Source organism: Pinus tabuliformis, chromosome 5_2, assembly GCF_031772625.1.
Source record: "Pinus tabuliformis cultivar Carrire ecotype Pingquan chromosome 5_2, CPIR1, whole genome shotgun sequence".
Lineage (NCBI taxonomy): Eukaryota > Viridiplantae > Streptophyta > Pinopsida > Pinales > Pinaceae > Pinus > Pinus tabuliformis.
The window spans coordinates 485,394,301-485,414,138 of NC_142306.1; positions in this window are offsets into that span (position 1 = coordinate 485,394,301).

The window sequence follows — 19,838 nt, forward strand, 5'->3', positions numbered from 1 at the left end:
AATCATGAATGAATATTTATAGATGTATACGATGGTTGACTATGATAAAAGCACGTACATACGCAAGTTAGATACATCTAAGTAGTGTATACCATATGAGCTATAATGGTTGAAGTTACAGGTGTTTCTGGTTGTTGATGAGTTCTTATGACTATTTACTGGTGTCAGTATTCTACATATTCAGATTGGTTGATTATGTTTAGCTTCAGTATTGATGGATGAGATCTATAATGGATCAGGATCAGAATGACTTATCTTTATGTGATCTGATGAACTAGATCTAGTTGCTAATATACATATTATCTTTGTATATGTAATGATCTGGGTATGTCTGATGTCAGGAAGTGGAGCAAAGTTATAAGTAATTAATGACATATACGCTGGTTCGCCTTGGTGAAGTTGCGTATGCATGCTGGTTTGGCACTTCCAAGTAGTGTATGCGCTCTGATGCATGATTTTTTATGATACAGTTGGTTCTAAATATTGTTGCAGAGTTCAGTGTTCTGCTCTGTGTTCTGGTGACTGCATTTCGTTGACAGGGTTTCAGTGATTTAGTATTGGGTGATTCAAAGATTGATGATGCTAGTGTTGATTGATTGTGAGCTTCAATGATATTGATGGGTCCAATATGAAAATTAGATGAAACATGGCCTTCAGATTATGGTGTTGTGCTTTAGGAGTATCCAGTCTGAAAATTTATGAAACATGGTACCTAGAGGAAGAAAGAGAAGGTTGTAGCCTTTTGTAGGTCAGCACCTACGTACTAGTACATCAGCTAGTACAAGAGCTAAGGGGGTGGTAGCTCCCTTCTAGTAGTAGCTGGAAAATGAGTGAAGGTTGGAGCATTCAGTAGGTCAACACCTACGTACTAGTAAAAGGATCAGATAGTACAAGAGCTAAGGGGGTGGTAGCTCCCTTCCAGGAGAAGCTGGAGAATGAGAGAAGGTTGTAGCCTTCTGTAGGTAGAAGCTTGTGTACTGGTATAAGATTGCAACAGTACAGAATCATTGTAAAAAGAAGTTTCTTATTAAAAAGAAGATTCAGACGACTTGCAGCAGGTGTTTTTCACCCACATTGGGTTTCCACCTTACATCATGGTGTTCATGTGTTCTTCTTGTGTGTGATGATCTGTTCTATTTTACTGCTCCTGTTTACTATTCATATGGTTAATAATGTTCTGATACACTCATTAAGGATCAACTAACTAAATCATAAGTCTACTGGATATACGCTTGTTGCATTACACATAGTTGTGTATACACGCAATTTGCCTTAACTGAAGTAGCATATATGAATCACAATATGGAAATGAAAACGTTATATTGATTTCATAATACTGATTCACCCCCCCTCTAACTATTATTTCCAACCAGTTTAGAGGCATGTAGCTTCCACATCTCTTCTCAAAGATAAGCTACCATCACCCGAACTAGTTTAATTCCATTTATGTTTGTAAGCATATTTCAATATTCTCCATTAATGAAATGAAGTATTATTTTTGTTGCATCTCTATGTTTATGTTTATTTCTTTACTTTATTATGTTCCTATTTAAATCCGAATCAGTAAGCTTCCAGGTGGACTGCTACAACCAATCATGATCCCAGAGTGGAAATGGGAAGTCATTTCCATGGAATTCATTACAGGTTTTCTGAAGACATTGAGACAACATCATTCCATGATGGTTATTGTGGACATGTTGATGAAGGTTGCACATTTCATTCTACTGAAGTCTACATTTCTAGCTAGTGACGTAGCACAGGTATTCATCTGAGATGTGGTCAGATTGCATGGTGTTCCGAAGAATATTGTGTCAGACAGGGATGCGAAGTTCACTTCCAATTTTTGGAAGGATTTATTTGCAAGTTTGGGCACAAAGTTGGCCTTTAGTACGACTTATCATCCACAGAAACATGGTCAGACAAAAAGTGTCAACAGGATATTGGAGTAAATGTCGAGGATGTATGTGATGCACCAGTAGTGAAGGTGGGAAGAGTACCTTCCATTGGTAGAGTTCACATACAACAATGGGTATTAGGAATATTTGAAAATGAATCCTTTTGAGTCATTGTATGGATGAAGTTGTTACACTCCCATCAGTTGGAGTGATCCAATTAATACAGTATTGATTTGACCATATATGTTGGCAGACACAGAACAAGAAACGTAGGCTATAAATAAAAATCTAAAGGCAACACATGATAGGCAAAAAATCTATGTAGATTGGAACAGGTTGTTCAAGGAGTTCCAAGTTGGGGAACAAGTGTACTTGTGCATCAAAACGAAGAAGAGCTCCTTGCAGATTGGATCATGTGCCAAGCTAGCACCATGGTTTTGTGGACCCTTTAGTATTATTGAGAGGATTGGGCCAGTAGCCTATCGACTTGCACTGCCTCTGACAGTGAAAGTACGTGATGTTTTTCATGTGTCCTTGCTTAAGAAGTATGTTAAAAATGTTGATCATGTGATTGAATGGTCTGTATTGCATGTAGAACCAAATGGAGAATTCCAGCTGGAGCCTCAGTTTATATCGCAGAAAACGGTTCTCATGCTCTGAAATTGAGCAATCAGGCAAGTTAAGGTGAATGGAAGCACTTTGGGCCTAATGAAGCTACATGGGAGGTGACAGATCAAATGCGGGCTATGTATTCTTCCTTGTTTGCTGATTGATGCAAAAAAAGTTTGGCTTGGTGTTTTGGTGTGGTTTGTGGTATCTGTTTTGATGATGATGGTTTATGTACATATGTATATGGATGTAAATACCTACATGAGCTATGTTCTTAAGGATCTAATAAGTGGTATGGGTGTCATATCATGATGATGTTATGTTGTTATGTTTCAAGTTGGTTTTCTTCTCAGTAGGTTGATCATTGTAAATACTACATTGACCTAAGTTATAAAGCTCCATCGGCAATATATTTTTCTTATAGTAGTTTTGTGGTTATAGGTGTTGTTGAACACCGAGGATGATGTTCCCCAAAGGGGGAGGGTTCTGTAACAACCCTAGTGAAAATTCCATGTAATAAAAGTAAATAAAAGCAAAATAATAACCACGGTTGATGGGACACTTATTCCAAGATGAATGTTGGGAAAAATCATTGTGATGGGGATCACTTGTGGTTGTTTATGGCTATCGAAATTGGCAAAGGAAATGACTAAGGATTTGAAAAAGAAAAATATCAATTTTGGCACATTTATTTATGAAAATAATGGAAATTAGGAGAAAAGGGAGGTGAAAGGTCACAAGTTGCATGTGAGGAGGAAATTTAAGGAAAATAATGGAAAATGAAGAAAATAGATGCCTCATTCATAAAAACGATTTTGAGGATCAGTCGGTAACCTTTTTTTAGTTCAATTTCAGAGCTCTCTTATTATTATCTCTCTCTCATACTCTTGGAGGCTTAGAGTTTTCTTGGAGCACTCTTGGTGGGTGTGGCATACTTGGATTCTTGGAGCAAGAACGCAAAGGAAGAATAGGAAAGCGCAAGAGGGCATTGGGATAAAAAACTACCATTAGGAGAATTTTTAGGTCTAAAATGGGCCTCCTAAGGAAATTATAAAATAATAGTGTAAATAATAAAATAAGATTATATTGCATCATCAAATTCTAGAGGGAAAAAAAGAAAAAACTGATTTTCAACTCGTATTTTCAACTTATCTCCCTATGGGTTTACTCAAATTTCGAGTGGCAACACTCTTTGGATGAAAAATTGTATTCCTCGTCCAAGTAGTACCCATGTTGTATACTTTCAATGGACGTTGCTACATGAAAAATGATAAATACATGAAAAATGTGATTGATTTTTTCATGTATTTTTCATTTTTAGTGTAGTAGGGTCCATCGAAAGTATGCAACATGGGTACTCCTTGGACGAGGAATTAAATTTTTATTCAACAAGTACTCCCACTTGAAATTTGAATAAAACCTTAAGGAGATAAGTTGAAAATACGAGTTGAGAAGGTAATTTTATTATTTTATTATTTTTTAACCTTTTTACTTTTTTACTCAAAAATGGTGAATCATCCCCCATGGTTGACATCACCATCTTGAATCCTATCGGTTCTTATAAAGTTTATTTTTGTTGTACATTTTTCTTAAGAGGCCCATTTTAGACCTCAAAATTCCCATAATGATCAGATTTTCTTGCAGGTACCGAGTTTCATGTATGTTTTATTCACTAGTTTTGGCATGCATGGCATATGCATGTGGATTCTTGGTCATGATCTGTCATTGGCATGGAGGATTGTCTAGATTGACAGTGGATTGCCTAGCCTTGCCATTTCCTGGATATCCATGGTGATTGTGGGTTTACCTTCATTATTTGTTTTTGGTTGGTTCTCATGTTTCCTTAGCTTGGGTTGTGTTATTATTTCCTAGAAGCCCTGGTTGGACAAACACTATAGAAGCCCTGTAATAGCTTGGGTTGAGTTACTAGTCCTGAAAGCCTTAGTTGGAAAAACACTCTAGAAAACCTTGGTGGGTTGAGTTACTAGTCTTGGAAGCCTTGGTTGGACAAACACTCTGGAAGCCCGATGACAGTTGTGGGATGAGTTACTAGTCCTGGAAGCTTTGGTTGGAACAAACACTTTGGAAGGCCTAGAAGGCTTGGATGGAGACCAATCTGATGATGGTTTTGTGATGTCCAATTTTGAGGTGGAATCATAGTTTGATGGGTTGAGGTGGACGACCTATGGAAGACATAGATGGGTCTTTATTGATGTTTTCTATGAGACCCCACATTCATTCTTGGAATATGGCATGGGGGTGAATGACTAAAGAGAGATTTGGCTAAGCCATTATACAGTTGGGTGGAATGTGGAAGTCCCATCCCAGGTTTGGATTTTGCATCATTAATGACAGGTTATTTCTCCTTTCATTTCTATGAGCATTTTGATGGATTATATGTGGTCTATAAGGATGTACTTTCATGAGTATTTATTTTCCTATTATGTTGGTTATGTGTTTTATGACATCATCCATGTATGGATTTCATCATGTTTTTACTTGTAATTGAATGATCAATGTATCTATAACCTAATGGATGGAATGGTAGTTGATGTATTGAGGCATCTATGATCCTTAGCGATTCTCAGCTAAGTATGAGACCCCTATGCTCAGAATTGTTATTTACACATGTAGATTACATATTTGTGATATATTTGACGAAATGCTTGTAATGGCTAGTAGGGGTCTAGTCAAGGTCTTAAAATAGTATTTTCTTTAATACTTTCATTTCCATGTTATTTTATTGTTATGGAGAGATGGTTCAATTTTAGGCAGTGACCTCGGGTCTAGGCCTAAAAAAGTGACTCAACTCTCGGGGTCGCTGACATAGCACTGAAAAATTTAGTCTCTAGGCACTGACAGACAAGCCTGTGAGAGAAAACTTGGGTTTCTCGATGTTGTCATGCCTATAGCATGAGAGACTAAGGCTTTAGTTGTCCAAAAGTTTAGTGGGATTTAAGGGCAAGTTGTCTAAAGTATTGGATTGGCTCCTGAGGATCATGTAGCTGATGTTGAATGTTTGTATGGTGTTTCCATCAGTTCCACTTCCTTAACATGACTTAGGAGGTAGAATCATATCATAGTGGCCTCTCATCACATGTTTACCCCGGCTAGTTGGTTGTTTGGGAAAATGTGGGAGGAGGGTGTTACACCAAACCTACTACTATTGATTGAGAAATAAGTAAAGAGGTTGTTCGCTGCAAAAATTATCATTCCACTAATTTTTTTAATTGGGTAGAGAAATTCATGTAAGGAGGAAAAGTGGGGAAATTCACCTGAGTGTGGATTTCAGAAATTTAAAGAAAGTCTCACTAAAGGATAATTATCCTTTTCTGAAAATGGATCATGTTCTATAGAAGGTTGTTTGTGAAGAAATGATTTCCATGTTGGATGGGCTTTCAAGATACAATCAGATCTTGGTTGACCCAAAAGATCAGGAGAGGACTTCCTTCACCACACTGTGGGGTACATTCATGTATTCTAAGATGTTATTCAGGCTCATGAACATAGAAGTTACTTTTCAACATGCAATGGACATCACCTTTGTTGAGAAAAGAGGTAACCAAAAAAAGTCCCATTTTTCCATGAAAAAAGGAAAGTTGTTGGCACACATAGTATCAAAGGATGATGTCAAGATAGACTCCAGTAGAGTGGCATTGATCCAAAATATTGAGTAGCCAAGAAACAAGAAGGAAGTGCAATCTTTCTTAGGTAAAGTAAAGTTTATTTGGCATTTTATTCCAAATTTTACAGAAATTTTAAAGGTGATAACAGGTATTCTTAATAAAGGGGTAAAATATAAGTTGACTGAGCAAGAAAAAAATACTTTTAATGATATCAAGAGAGCTTTAGGCCAATCAATTTTACTCATTAGCCCAAGATTTTCAAAGGATTTTATGATTTTCTCTTTTGCCTCCGAAAGCACTATCTCTGGTGTGTTGCTTCCGAAGAACGAGGCAGGTCAAGAAAAACCCATCTTCTTTTTCAGAAGGGCATTGAGGGATGTTGAACTGAAGTACAACATTATAGATAGACATGCATATGCATTAGCTAAAGCACTAAAATATTTTATAGTTTTTATTATGCATTATCATGTGACTGCATATGTACCAGATGTTGGAATAAAGAGTATTTTAGTACGACCAGATAATGATGGCAAAAGAGGGACTTGGATTGCTAAAATGTTGGAGTTTGACTTGGAAATTAAACCTACCAAGTTAATTAAAGGATAGGGTTTGGCTAGACTAATGAATGAAACAAATCTTGATGTTGTTGGTACAAATTTTATTTTTGAATTATCATATCTTCCAGGTGAAGAATTAGTTGTTAAGGCTGAAGATTTTTTTAAACAATGTCTATGGCATGCTGATGTTGTTTACATTTTGCAAAATTTACAAGTACCACTAGGAATAGATAAGGCAAGGAATATATTTTTGAGAATGAAATCAATCAAGTATTCTATTTTAAATGGCTACCTATACTAGAAAGATCCTCATGGTATTTTATTGAACTTCCCACTAGAAGACGAAGCTAAGGAAACGAGTAAAGAGTTTCATGAAGGAGCATGTGGGGGACATCATTTTTGGAAGGTCACAATAGATAAAATCCTGAGAGTTGGATTTTATTGGCCTACTTTATTTTTTGATGTTAGAAAGGAAGTAGCAGCTTGTCACAAACGTCATTTGTTCGAGGGTAAGTCAAAACTAATGCCTTTGCCTTTGAAACCTCTCTTTGGTGGAGGCACCTTTCTAGCAGTGGGGCCTTGACATTACAGGTGAAATTCATCCATCATCATCAACACAACATAGATGGATCTTGACAGGGACATACTACTTCACAAAGTGGATTGGGGCACTTCCGAGTAGACAAACTACTGATCTTGTGGTTATTCAATTCTTAGAAAACCTTATTTCTAGGTTTGGTTTCCCAAAGAGGATTATTACTCACAATGCATAGTTCTTTAAATCTAAGAGGTTAGTAAAATTCTATGAAGACTACCATATCAAGATTAGCCATTCCACAACCTATTACCCTAAAGTAATGAAATTGTAGAATCCTCTAATAAGAGTTTGGTCAGAATTATTAAAAAACTGTTAGAAGATAACAAAAAGGCTTGGCACATAGAACTCAAGTTTTCCTTATAGGGAGATAGAGTTAGTACTAAGAGTTCAATCAACACTTCCCCTTTCTAGTTAGTGTATGGTGTTGATGCATTGTTTCCTCTTTCAATTGTAATTCTTGTTATGGAATGTTTGCAAGAATTGGGAGAAGAACCAAATCAACTATAAAGAAGGATAAATCAGCTAATTAAAGTTAAAGAAACCAGAGAGAGAGTTTATGAAAAATATCAAGAAGTACAAGTTTAGATTAAGAATTTTTTTGACATAAAAAATAAAGAGGATGACTTCAAATGCCAAGACTTTGTTTTCAAATGGGATGCCCACATTGAGGATAAGGGTAAAAGTGGGAAGTTTGAGAAAATTTGGAAAGGACCATACAAAATTGTAGCTTTTTGGGGTGAGAACAGTTTCATCGTAGAGGTTTGCAAGGAGAATTCCTATCGGGAGATCCAACCAATGGACGCTTCCTGAAGCATTATATCTCCTAAACATGAAATGATTTCCAAGTTTCATTATACATATCCGTATATTGAAAAAAAAATATCTTGTAGGTGTGGATGAATATATAAAGGGACTTGAAGCCAGAAGTGAAGGCCCTGAGGTTTTGCTGATATTTATCGAAAAATAAAAGTTTTTTAGAAGCAATTATATTTTTTCAAGTTTAGAGTCTATAAAATCATCTCTTAAAAGATGAAGTCCTTATTTTTGAGTAAGTTTTGTTTTGAGATAGTTTTTGTAGTCGACGAGGCAACTGGTCTATGGGGAGTTCTTGCTGCCATCATTGATCGACAACATCCTCGTGGAGCTAGTTGTTATCACAATAAACGTTTTTTTAAAATTTTTAGAAAATCCCTACAATTGCAGTGTCAGCATCTTAATTGTGATAAATAAGAAAAATGTATGATAGCAGGGTTATCGATGTTTTTAGAAATCTGATATGGTCTTGTGAAGGAATTCACTGACAATGAGAGTAGCAACATTTTTCATTTTGGCTGACCGGCCAATTGTCAGCGCCAAAACAAATTTTCAAATTCAAAAGTGATGATTGTGTTGACCACATCAGCGTCAGCATTTTCAGTGAAACATGTCTCCATCTGTTTTGAGAGGGTAATAGTACCAGTTAAATCATTTTTCCTCCACTGCAATGAAATAACATCGTTTAACATGATCTTATCAATTGATACAAATTTTATTTGTAATGGTAACTTGAAACAATGTGATTATTCACTCGCCACCTGTGTTATCTCAACTGGATTTAGGATCAAATCCTAGGAAGACCACACAGCGAAATGGGGAAAGGAGGTAAGATGAATCGGTCTGAGCCCAAAGCACCAGATTCACTGGGAATTTACCCCAAAATCCTTTGGTTGTTTTAGCAAGTCCGATGGAGCGAATTATTCCACTACTGCACTAGCTACCATGATGAATTGGCCTAGTCGTTTACACAGGGGTTCAATGGGAATCATGTGGAGATGGGAGGCTTGTCACTTGTAGTTACAGAGCAAACAATTACTAAGGCTGTAGCCATACCAGCCAACAGTGAGAATATTTTTCACACTCATGTTTTGGCAAGGATCAATGTCTCTTTCTTCTTCAAATAAGAATTCAGAGGGAAATATTGGAGGGCTAGAGTTCAAAAGGAGTGCTTGCAGGACAAATGGCATGTCCCTTTACACTTGTGTCATCAATATTTTATGTGTGAAGGCCAGTTTAATTGGGTAAACCTCTACAATTTTTATCTTTTCACACATATTTCTAGTCATATTAGAATAAATCCATGTTTTGATTTCTTAGAGAGATTTAAACATATGGAAGTTAGGTTCAGGGCCTGCACTAATCCTTCTTCTCATTTTTTATACCGTCAAGCCCTCATAAAAAATTTAATAGAAAGCCAGCTAGCTAAGGAAGAAAGAACTTGGAATCATCTCCTTTTTTGGGGAGGTTTTCAACCTCAACCCCTTAAGAGAAGAAGAGGAAGACCACAAACTACCAAAAAAGGGGAAAAGGCTAAAAATCAAACTCTTATTGAGCCCCTTCTTAGCTAGGAAAACCTAGGAGTTCCATCTACATCATCTAGTTTGAAAAATTCCTAAAGTTTACCACAAGAAAAGTGCCCGGCTTCATAAACCAGACCTTGTACCCCTTGTGAACCCACCTATTGATGTTGGCTCTTCCCATGATGTGATTACACCTACCAAAACTTCCCCTGCATACACATCTAAAATAGAGGGTCCTAAGGGAAATGAACTAGACTTTGAGAGCAAAGAGGAGGATACACTGTCTGAGGTCTTCAAGGGTGGAAATAGACACACCAAGCAAACTAAAAAGTTAATATAAAAGATAAAACTTAGAAATAACCTAGAGTTGGTGAAGGAGGTGATTAGCATTGAATATATGCCATTGAAAGAGCTCATTATTAACAGGAAAAATTTTAGAGGCTCTAAGAAGACCATATACAAAGAAACTGTGAAAAAGGGACCCATGGAGACAAGGCAGAGCAAAAATAAGAGATTGGAGAAGGTAGATGTATTGCTTAGAGCTATTAGTAGCCCCAACTAAGATGCTTGGGGGAATAAAAATCAAAATTTTTCCTATCATCTCATGAAAGAGGGTTTTCATTTTATCGCTAACAGTCAACCTTATAACTTTTACATGCAGCTTAATAGTTGGGAGAGATGAAATTCCCATCGTCAACCTTTTTGACAAAGTTGACAGAGTCACTATCATCTGTTTTGGGGTGAAAAACTATGTGTGTTAGTTAATAGAAACGATAGAGGGAAATGCTGAGATTTAGCATGTCAATGATTTTGAAGCAAAGAAGGAGTGTTGGCATCACTGCTATCAGCAAGATTCAAATAGGCAAAAATGTTGACCCTCCAGTTGTGAACGATTTTGAATTCAGGCGGAAACAAAAATGCTGACAGTCAACTTGTCAATGAAAGCTACAAACAAAAAACCAGTGAAGTTGACAACAACAATATCAATGTTTTTTCCAAGAGTTTTGAAGGAAAGAGCGATGAACAAAAAAGTGGTTTTGAAGGAGTTTTGGACCTAATTTGCAGAGAAACCTGTTTTGCCAGCTAGGATGTTGAGCCACCAAATAGGGACCTGTTTTTTTTTCCAAGGAGGATAGTTTGAGAGATATTTTACTTCTCCTACATATCAACATATTTTCCTATAGTTATTTTCGTAAAAATATAATGTATTTAAGTTTTATATTTAAATGCAAGAACTTGAAAGATATTTTAGATACCTTAGATTTTTGTAATTAATATGGAGCCTATTATTTTGCAAATATTTTATGTAAGTTCTATAAAACAGTTTAAGAATAATGAAGAAGGTTGGAATTTTATCAGCAACAAAAAAATCATTTTCGTATATTTGAGAAATCTTGAATATGTATATAGTTTTTAATGAACATTTTGTAGGAAACTCATCTATTGTAGTTTCCTATCAGTTTCCTCTTTTTTATGCAAAATTTCTCTCATGCCTGAAAATGTTAGTATCTAAGATTGGATTTCATTTGTGCTCCTTTATTTAATTTATTAGTCATTAGTATTTGTTTCCTCAGTCTGTTATAACCTATGTTTCATTCTAGTTTCTCTTTCTTCCAATTTCTCAAATAATCAAAGGTTTTTCTACTATAATGTTTTTTTATAGCTTTCTCATTAGATCTGTAATCTTACTTATATAGAACTGGACTCCATGCCCAATGGTATATTTTGTCAACTTCCAAACCAATTTCATCCTATGATCTAAATCTGGTGATCAAACTCAATTGCAAAAAACCTTCTACTACAATGACCATAGAGTAGTTGAGTTTTATGGAGAGATCCCTCTTCAAGTTGAAGGGCCAACTTTCAACCTAAAAGAGGTTTTGAGGTTACCTTATGGTTTTTCCTATAGCCAAGGTTTTCCCTAAGTGATAAAAAAATCTACAAGGAATTTCTACAAAAAGCACCATGCATTACTTAATTTCTACAGTAATTATTTTAAATGTATTGATGAAGAGGGATAACAGAAACAAGTCCAAGGAATTCCTAGGCCAATATCCATTAGAGAGCTATTAGTCATGCAATTGAAAAGGAATTTCAAGCAAGGATGCTAGATCCTTGTAGCTCATTTGGAGGAGACAAATATGGACCAACAAATTAATATAGAAAATTACCCAGTGCTTCAAGAATATTTCAATATATTTGCAGAAATACCTAGATTACATCTAAGGAGGGAAATATATTTTTCTATCGACCTAGTTCCAAGAGTAGTCTTAGTATCTAAAACACTTTATAGGGTGAGTACTTGAGAGATTAAATAATTACAGATGCAGTAGGAGGAATTACTAAAGAAGGTATATACACGTCCCAGTGTATCACCTTGGGGTGCTCTAGTTCTCTTTATTAAAAAAAAGGATGACACATTGTGGTTGTTTATTGACTTCCGACAATTAAATAAATGTACTACTAAAAATGAATACCCACTACTAAGGATTGATGATCTCTTTGATTAGCTACGTGGAACAAAAGTATTTCCCAAAATTGATTTAATATATGGGTATCGCCATTTCTAGATTAAGAAGGATATATCAGTACAATGAAATTCCAGACTTGTTATGGCCATTATTTTTTTTTTTGTAGTATCTTTTGGTTTATGTAATGCACCAGGAGCTTTTATGTATTTAATGAACAAATTCGATAGGTAATACTTAGATAAATTCAACATTGTATTCTTGGATGAGAAATAATATATTCAAAAACTGAAAGGAACAATAGAAACACTTGAGATTGGTTTTGCAAGTACTCGGAGAGCACCAAATTTATGCTAAGCTAAGAAAATGTTAATTTTATTAGGGACATATCCACTATTTGGGTCACACTATTTCAGAAGATAGGAGGTTGTGGACCCAAAGAAACTTAAGGCTACCAGAGAATGGATAGCTCTAAAAAATGTTACCAAAGTTAGGTATTTTATGGGTCTAGCTAGATGTTACTAGAGGTTTATTGAAGGGTTTTCCAACATTACATATCCAATTACTCCTTTGTAGAAAAATGGTACATTTTTTTATTGGAAAAATCAATGTGAAGTAACCTTTCAACATTTTAAATTTTCATTAACCAGTGCTTCAATACTAAAATTTTCGATCAAAATGTGAACTTTCTCATGTGCACAGATGCGTGCAAAGAATGATTGGGTAGTGTGCTCATGTAAAATGGGGAGGTAATTTGCTACAAGTTCATAAATTTAAAATATCACAAGGTCTATGTTTCCCACTGTAGGTTTTAACCCTGTACATAAATTACCTGCATACGAATTCTAAAACATAGCAAATAAACAATGCGAGAGCATAACACATAAAACACATATACATAGAGATTTACCCTGGATCCCAAAACCGGGACTACCAGCTTGATTTTTCATTATATTCCTCTCAATGTTACAATACATATTTATACATGCCGAAGCATCCAATACCATGGACTGAAAAACCATCGCGTCCAAAACCATGGACCGAAAACCATAGGTAGGTTCACCCAACCTAATATAGGGTCATGGAAATAATATAACACAACCCAACATTCTCCCACTCGTTGTTTTCTTTCCATAGGGGGCCACAGGAGAGCTTAGTCATTTTTCCAGCCCTGAAACACCCATCGTTTCTCTACACCAAGAGAAATTCTCAGAGCTCACAGATTTTGTCAATGCATCTGCAGTTTTCTTCAAAGTTTCCACCTTTACCAACAACACCTTTTTGTCTTCTATCATATCCCTCAGAAAGTGATACTGAACATCAATGTGCTTTGTCTTTGAATGATAAGCAGGGTTCTTTGCCAAGAAAATTGCACTTTGGTTGTCACAGTCTATCCTTATAGCTCCCTGTACTAACCCCATACTTGAACAGAATCTCTGCAACCAAACTACTTCCTTTCTCGCATGAGTGGCTACCATTTATTCTGCCTCTGTAGTTGATAGTGCCACTACAGATTGTTTCTTACTCATCCAACTAATTACACCTCCAAATAGATTAAACACATACCCACTTGTAGATCTTCTCTAATCTAGATCTCCATCCCAGTCTACATCAACAAAGCCACAAATATCAAACATTCTGTCCAATCCTGATCTTCCTTGGTAGCACAAACCATAATCACTAGTGCCACGCAAATACCTGAAAACCCACTTCACTGTTGTCTAGTGCTCCTTCCTTGGTTTTGACATAAAGCTGCTCAATACTCCCACTGCATGTGCAATGTATGGTCTAGTACAGACCATTGCATACATCAAGCTACCGACTGCACTTGCATATGGAACACGGGACATGTCCTCTTCCTCTTCTTGTGTCTTGGGACATTATTCAGCAGATAACCTCACACCTACAGGAACAGGAACCTTCACCGGTTTACTATCTTGCATATTAAACCTCTACAGTATTGTCTCAACATACTTTCTCTGGTTCAACCAAATCTTCCTCTTTGCTCGATCTCTTTTAATTCCCATGCCCAAAATATAGTTTGCAGCACCAAGATCTTTCATGTCGAATTTGGAGGACAATTGGGTCTTCAATCCTGGATAATTTCTTTGTCATTTCCAACCAGCAACATATCATCCACATACAAGACTATATAAATAACACGGTCACCAATTAATTTAAAATACACACAGTGATCTACTTTGCTTCTGGTGAAGCCAAGTCCCCACATAAATGTATCAAATTTCTGATACCACATCCTTGGTGACTGTTTTAACCCATACACAGACTTCTTTAACTTCCATACTAGTTCTTTCTTACCCTTCACCGCAAAGCCTTCAGGTTGCTTCATGTATATTTCCTCTTCCAGATCCCTGTGAAGAAATGTTGTCTTCACATCCATCTGTTCTACCTTAAAATCAAAAGCAGCAATAATAGATAAAAGTAATCTAATAGAAGTTACCTTGGCAACAGGAGAAAAAATATCACCAAAATCAATTCCCAACACCTGGGAATAACCTTTTGCTACCAACCGAGCTTTGTATTTCTCCACCTTTCCTTCTGCATTTGTCTTCTTCTTGAACACCCATTTGCTGCCAATGGGTTTCCTTCCAGCCGACAACTCCACTAGATCCCAAGCCTCATTTTTGTGCAAAGATGCCATTTCATCAACCATGGCCTCTTTCCAGAGTGTGCCATCCTCTGAATCTACTGCTTCCTTCACAGTTTTAGGATCATCGTCAGTAATAGATAAAGTAAAATTTGAATAGAAAGCAGATGGAATATACCTTTTTGGCTGCCTTCTTTCTCAAACTGATCTTCTCACACCCAGAGTTTGTGGCTCTTCATCTTCTTATTCCTCCTCTGCTGTAGAGTCTGATTCTTCCTCCTTAAGCTCAAACTCTATCTTCTCAGCTTCCTTTGGTTGGACTTCATGTTTAATAACATCTTTTACCTCTCTGAATACCACTTCTTGGTTGTACACAACCTTCCGTGTGACTGGGTTCCAAAGCCTATAACCCTTTAAACCATCCTTATACCCAATAAAGATGCATTTTTCAGATTTACTATCCAACTTGGTTTGTTTCTCCTTTGGAACATGTACATATGCATCACATCCAAATACCCTCAGATGTGAAAGAGACGGTTTCTTACCAGTCCATACCTCTTGTGGAGTCTTATCCTCCAACGCTGATGAAGGTGACCTGTTGACTTGGTAACATACAGTATCCACCGCCTCTACCCAGAATTCCTGTCCTAACCCAGCACCACTGAGCATGCTTCTTGCCCTTTCCATCAACGTCTTATTCATTATTTTTGCAACTCCATTTTGTTGAGGTGTATATGGAGTATTCTTATGTCGTGCTATACCACACTTATAGGATTCTTCAAATTCCTTGCTACAAAACTCTCCACCATTATCTTTCCTCAGCACCTTTATCTTCTTCTCTGTCTGATTTTCCACGAGAGCCTTAAATTCTTTAAACCTGTCAAAGACTTCAAATTTCTTCTTAAGGAAATATGTCCATGTATTTCTTGAGGAGTCATCTATAAATGATACATAGTGCATAGACTTACCCAGTGATGGAACCTTCACAGGTCCAAACACATCACTGTGCACAAGTTCTAATATTTGTTTCGCCCTCTTATTACTAGAGGGGAAACTTACCCGATTCTACTTCCCATATACACAATTTTCACAGAAATCAAAATCCAAAGAGCTATTACTCATACCTTCTACCATACCTTTACCATGAAGTATTCGAAGGCCTTTCTCTCCAATATGTCCAAGCCTTTGATGCCACAACATGGTCTTCTCTCCAAAGACCACTAGATTTTCTACTCCACTTTCAGGAACCACATAATTGTTGCACCATCAATAACAGTGCTACCTTGCAGTTTGTACAGAGGTCCAATTCGAACTCTCTGCATCAATACCAGTGCTCCCCGAACCATTTTGTAGGTATTCTTCTCGAACACTGTTTTTACACCTGCATCATCCAGCTTGCTCACAGAAATCAGATTTCTGGCCAATGTAGGAATATGTAGAACACTCGAAAGTGTTCTAACCCTTCTACCTTGCAACTTCAACTTTACTTTTCCACGAACAATGATTCGAGCCTTCCTATCATCCCCTAAGAAGACATCACCACCATAGTATTTCTCATACTTGCAGAACCACTCTCTATGGGGAGTGAAGTGAAAGGATGCACCTGAGTCAATCAACCATGCCTCATGATCTACATGTGTACTTGAAGAAGCCAAGTACACATCCCCACCTTCATCTGAGGTGGTTTTTTCCTCTACAGAAGGAGCATCATCAGATCCCTTTCCTTTATTAGGAGCTTTAGATTTACAGTCCCTTTTGTAGTGCCCTTCCTTTCTGCATTTCCAACGCACCACCTTTATAGGTTTTCCTGGAGATTTCGATCTCCCTCTAGATTTAGATCTCCCACTCGATGACTTCCTTTTGTTTCTGTTGTGGGACCATCCTTGTATAGACAAGGCATCACCATTCTAGCTCTCCATATTTTTTCGTCTCATCTCCTCCGTCAGCAAGGATGAGACTATTTCGTCAAACTGCAAGGCAGTTGCATTGCTAGCTATTGCAATAACTAGACTATCCCATGAATTTTGTAGAGAACACAACAAATTGATGCACTTATCTTCATCTAAAATTTTAATATCAAAAGATGCTAACTGACTTACCATAGTTTTAAATGCATTCAGATGCTCTGTCACCGAGTCTCCATCTTTCATCCTCAGTTTATACAACTTTTTCCACAGGAACAGTTTATTCACCAGAGACTTATATTGGTACAAAGTCCCTAACTTGTCCCACAAAGCCTTCGTCGTAGCTTCCCCTGATACATTCAAAAATACTGAATCTGAGACACACAATCGTATTGTTCTCTTTGCCTTCTGATCCAACTTCTTCCATTCTTCATCGGACACTCCCATTAGTTTAGTACCCAGATCTACCGCGATCCATTGATCTTTATCCACCAATAGATCCTCCATCTTGAGTTTCCACAACTCAAAACTCTGACCATTAAATTTCTCGATCTCTATCTTTCCACTGCTTGCCATCTTCTTTCACCACCAGAATAAATCTCGCAAACCTCCCACTGAACAGGGTCTACCACAGGCTTGAGTGAAACCCCTCAGCAAAAAAGGCGTCCCCCTGAAGCCAAAACTGATATGATACCAAATGTAGGTTTTAACCCCGTACAAAAATTACCTGCATACGAATTCTAAAACACATAAAATAAACAATGCGAGAGCATAACACATAAAACGCATATACACAGAGATTCCCCTTGGATCCCAAAACCGGGACTACCATCTTGATTTTTCATTATATTCCTTTCAATATTACAATACATATTTATACATGCCGAAGCATCCAATACTATGAACCGAAAAACCATCGCATCCAAAACCATGGACCGAAAACCATAGGTAGGTTTGCCCAACCTAATATAGGTAATCATGGAAAGAATATAACACAACCCAACACCCATGACCTAGAGATTTTATCTGTTATTCACGAACTTAAAATCTGGAGGAATTACCTCATGTGAAGAATATTTGAATTGCGTAATATTTTTTATGCACTGCAGCATTTCTTTGAACAAACAAATTTAAATGCACGATAAATTCGATGGCTAGATATTCTCGCTGAATATGATTTTAAAATTAAATATATCAAGGGAAAATAAAACTGGGTGGTTGATGCACTCAAATGAAGAGTGCATGTTATGCATGCCACAACAATTAGTAGCTACGAAACATATTTGAGGGAAAAAATTCTATAGGCTGGTAATTTTAGACCAACAATATTTGAAGATTAAAAATAATTTATAGCAAGGCATAGCACAACAAAACATCCTGAATTACAAATCCGGTCTGGAGAATATTATCTTATATAAAAGAAGAATTTATGTGTTAGATGTACCATTTGTTAAAGAAATAATTCTGCAAGAAATCCACAAGGTACCGTATCCTAGTCACCCTCGGTACCCGAAAACATTAACGCCAACTAAGAAAATATTTTACTAGTGAGGTTTAAAGAAGGAAGTGGCTAATTATATAACCAAGCATATGGAATGCCAACGGGTGAAAGTGGAGCATAAATACCTGAGTATTTTGCTACAGTCAATTACCATTCTAGAGTGGAAATGGGAGATGGTATCAGTTGATTTTATTATAGTTTTCCTATAACAAAAAGGGGACATTATTCCATAATGGTTATAGTGGATAAGATTATGAAGTCTACTCATTGCATTCTAGTAAAGTCAACGCATAAGGTAGAAAATATTGTAGACATTTATATTTGAGAAATTTCTAGGCTTCATGGGTTAACTAAGGCAATAATTTCTGATAGAGATCCAAAATTCACATCTAATTTCTGGATCAAATTATTTAAAGGACTAGGTACCAATTTAAACTTCAATACAACATATCATCTCGAGTCAGAAGGACAGAAGGAGTGGGTAAATGAAATAATTGAAAAGATGTTGCAGATGTACGTGATGGATAAACCATCCAAATGGGAGGTCTATCTCCATCTGGTGGAATTTTTGTATAATAACGGGTTCAATACATGATTAAAAATTATTCTATTTGAGGCTCTATATGGCAGGTAGTGTAATATTATGGTGATTTGGGGTAACTCAGTGGATGGAATTATGGCGGGCCCCGAATTGATCAAAGACATGGAAGAGAAAATAGTTAAAATCAAACAAAATTTAAAAGCTTTCCAATATAGGCAGAAAAGTTATTCTAGCAAGAAAAGGGCAAGGAGGGAATTTAAAGTTGGGTATCATCTTTTTTTGAAATTAAAAGTGAAAAAGATCTCATTAAAATTAGGAAATTGTGCCAAGTTTGTAGCTAGATATTGTCGACCATTTGAGATCCTCGAGAGGATTGGCCCCGTTGTATATAGGTTTGCACTTCCTACATCTCTGCATATTCATGATGTATTTCATGTTTCATTTCTTCAAAAATATGTATATGGCACTAATAATTTTCTTGATTGGAAAATCATTCAGTTGAAAATCAAGGGAGATTTCCAAGTTCAATTGTTGTGGATTCTAGACACCGAATTCAAGGTGCTCCAGAATTGAGCCATGGGCATGGTAAAGGTACAATGGACTGTGCTCAATCTTGAGGATGTGACCTGGGAGAAAGAAGAGGCCATGAGGGCAGAATACCCTCACATTTTTTACTAATACATTGTATATGTTGTAAATTTGTATATTCGATGCTTTGAGGACAATGCATATAATATGGGGGGAAGGAATATAATACCTCCACCTATTTTGATGATGTAAACACATGTAACTTTTACAATAGGATGGTTATATGAAAGTACTTTATTGGATTGCATTCCCACATAGTTGCAAAAATACTAATATGTTTTTTTTGGCTAAGTGGCTAGAGGAGCCACAATGAGAATATTGTAAATAATGTAAATGTACATATCCTTAAATATTAATAAAATAAGGTTAGCTGTGAAGCCCACTCCATGGAAAGGGGATGGGGGATGTAACTCCAAGGAAAAAGGAAATGGTTGGATATTTTGGTGAAAAGTGCACCTAGTTCCCACGAGGGTTCTAGAGCTTGCCACATGGAAAGTTAGGGCCATGCATATATAAAAAGAAGTGTAGTTTCAGATTATAAGTAGTTAATCATGTAGGAGGTAAGGGGGATTAGTTAGTGAGTCTAGAGAAGGACTCTGAGACTGAC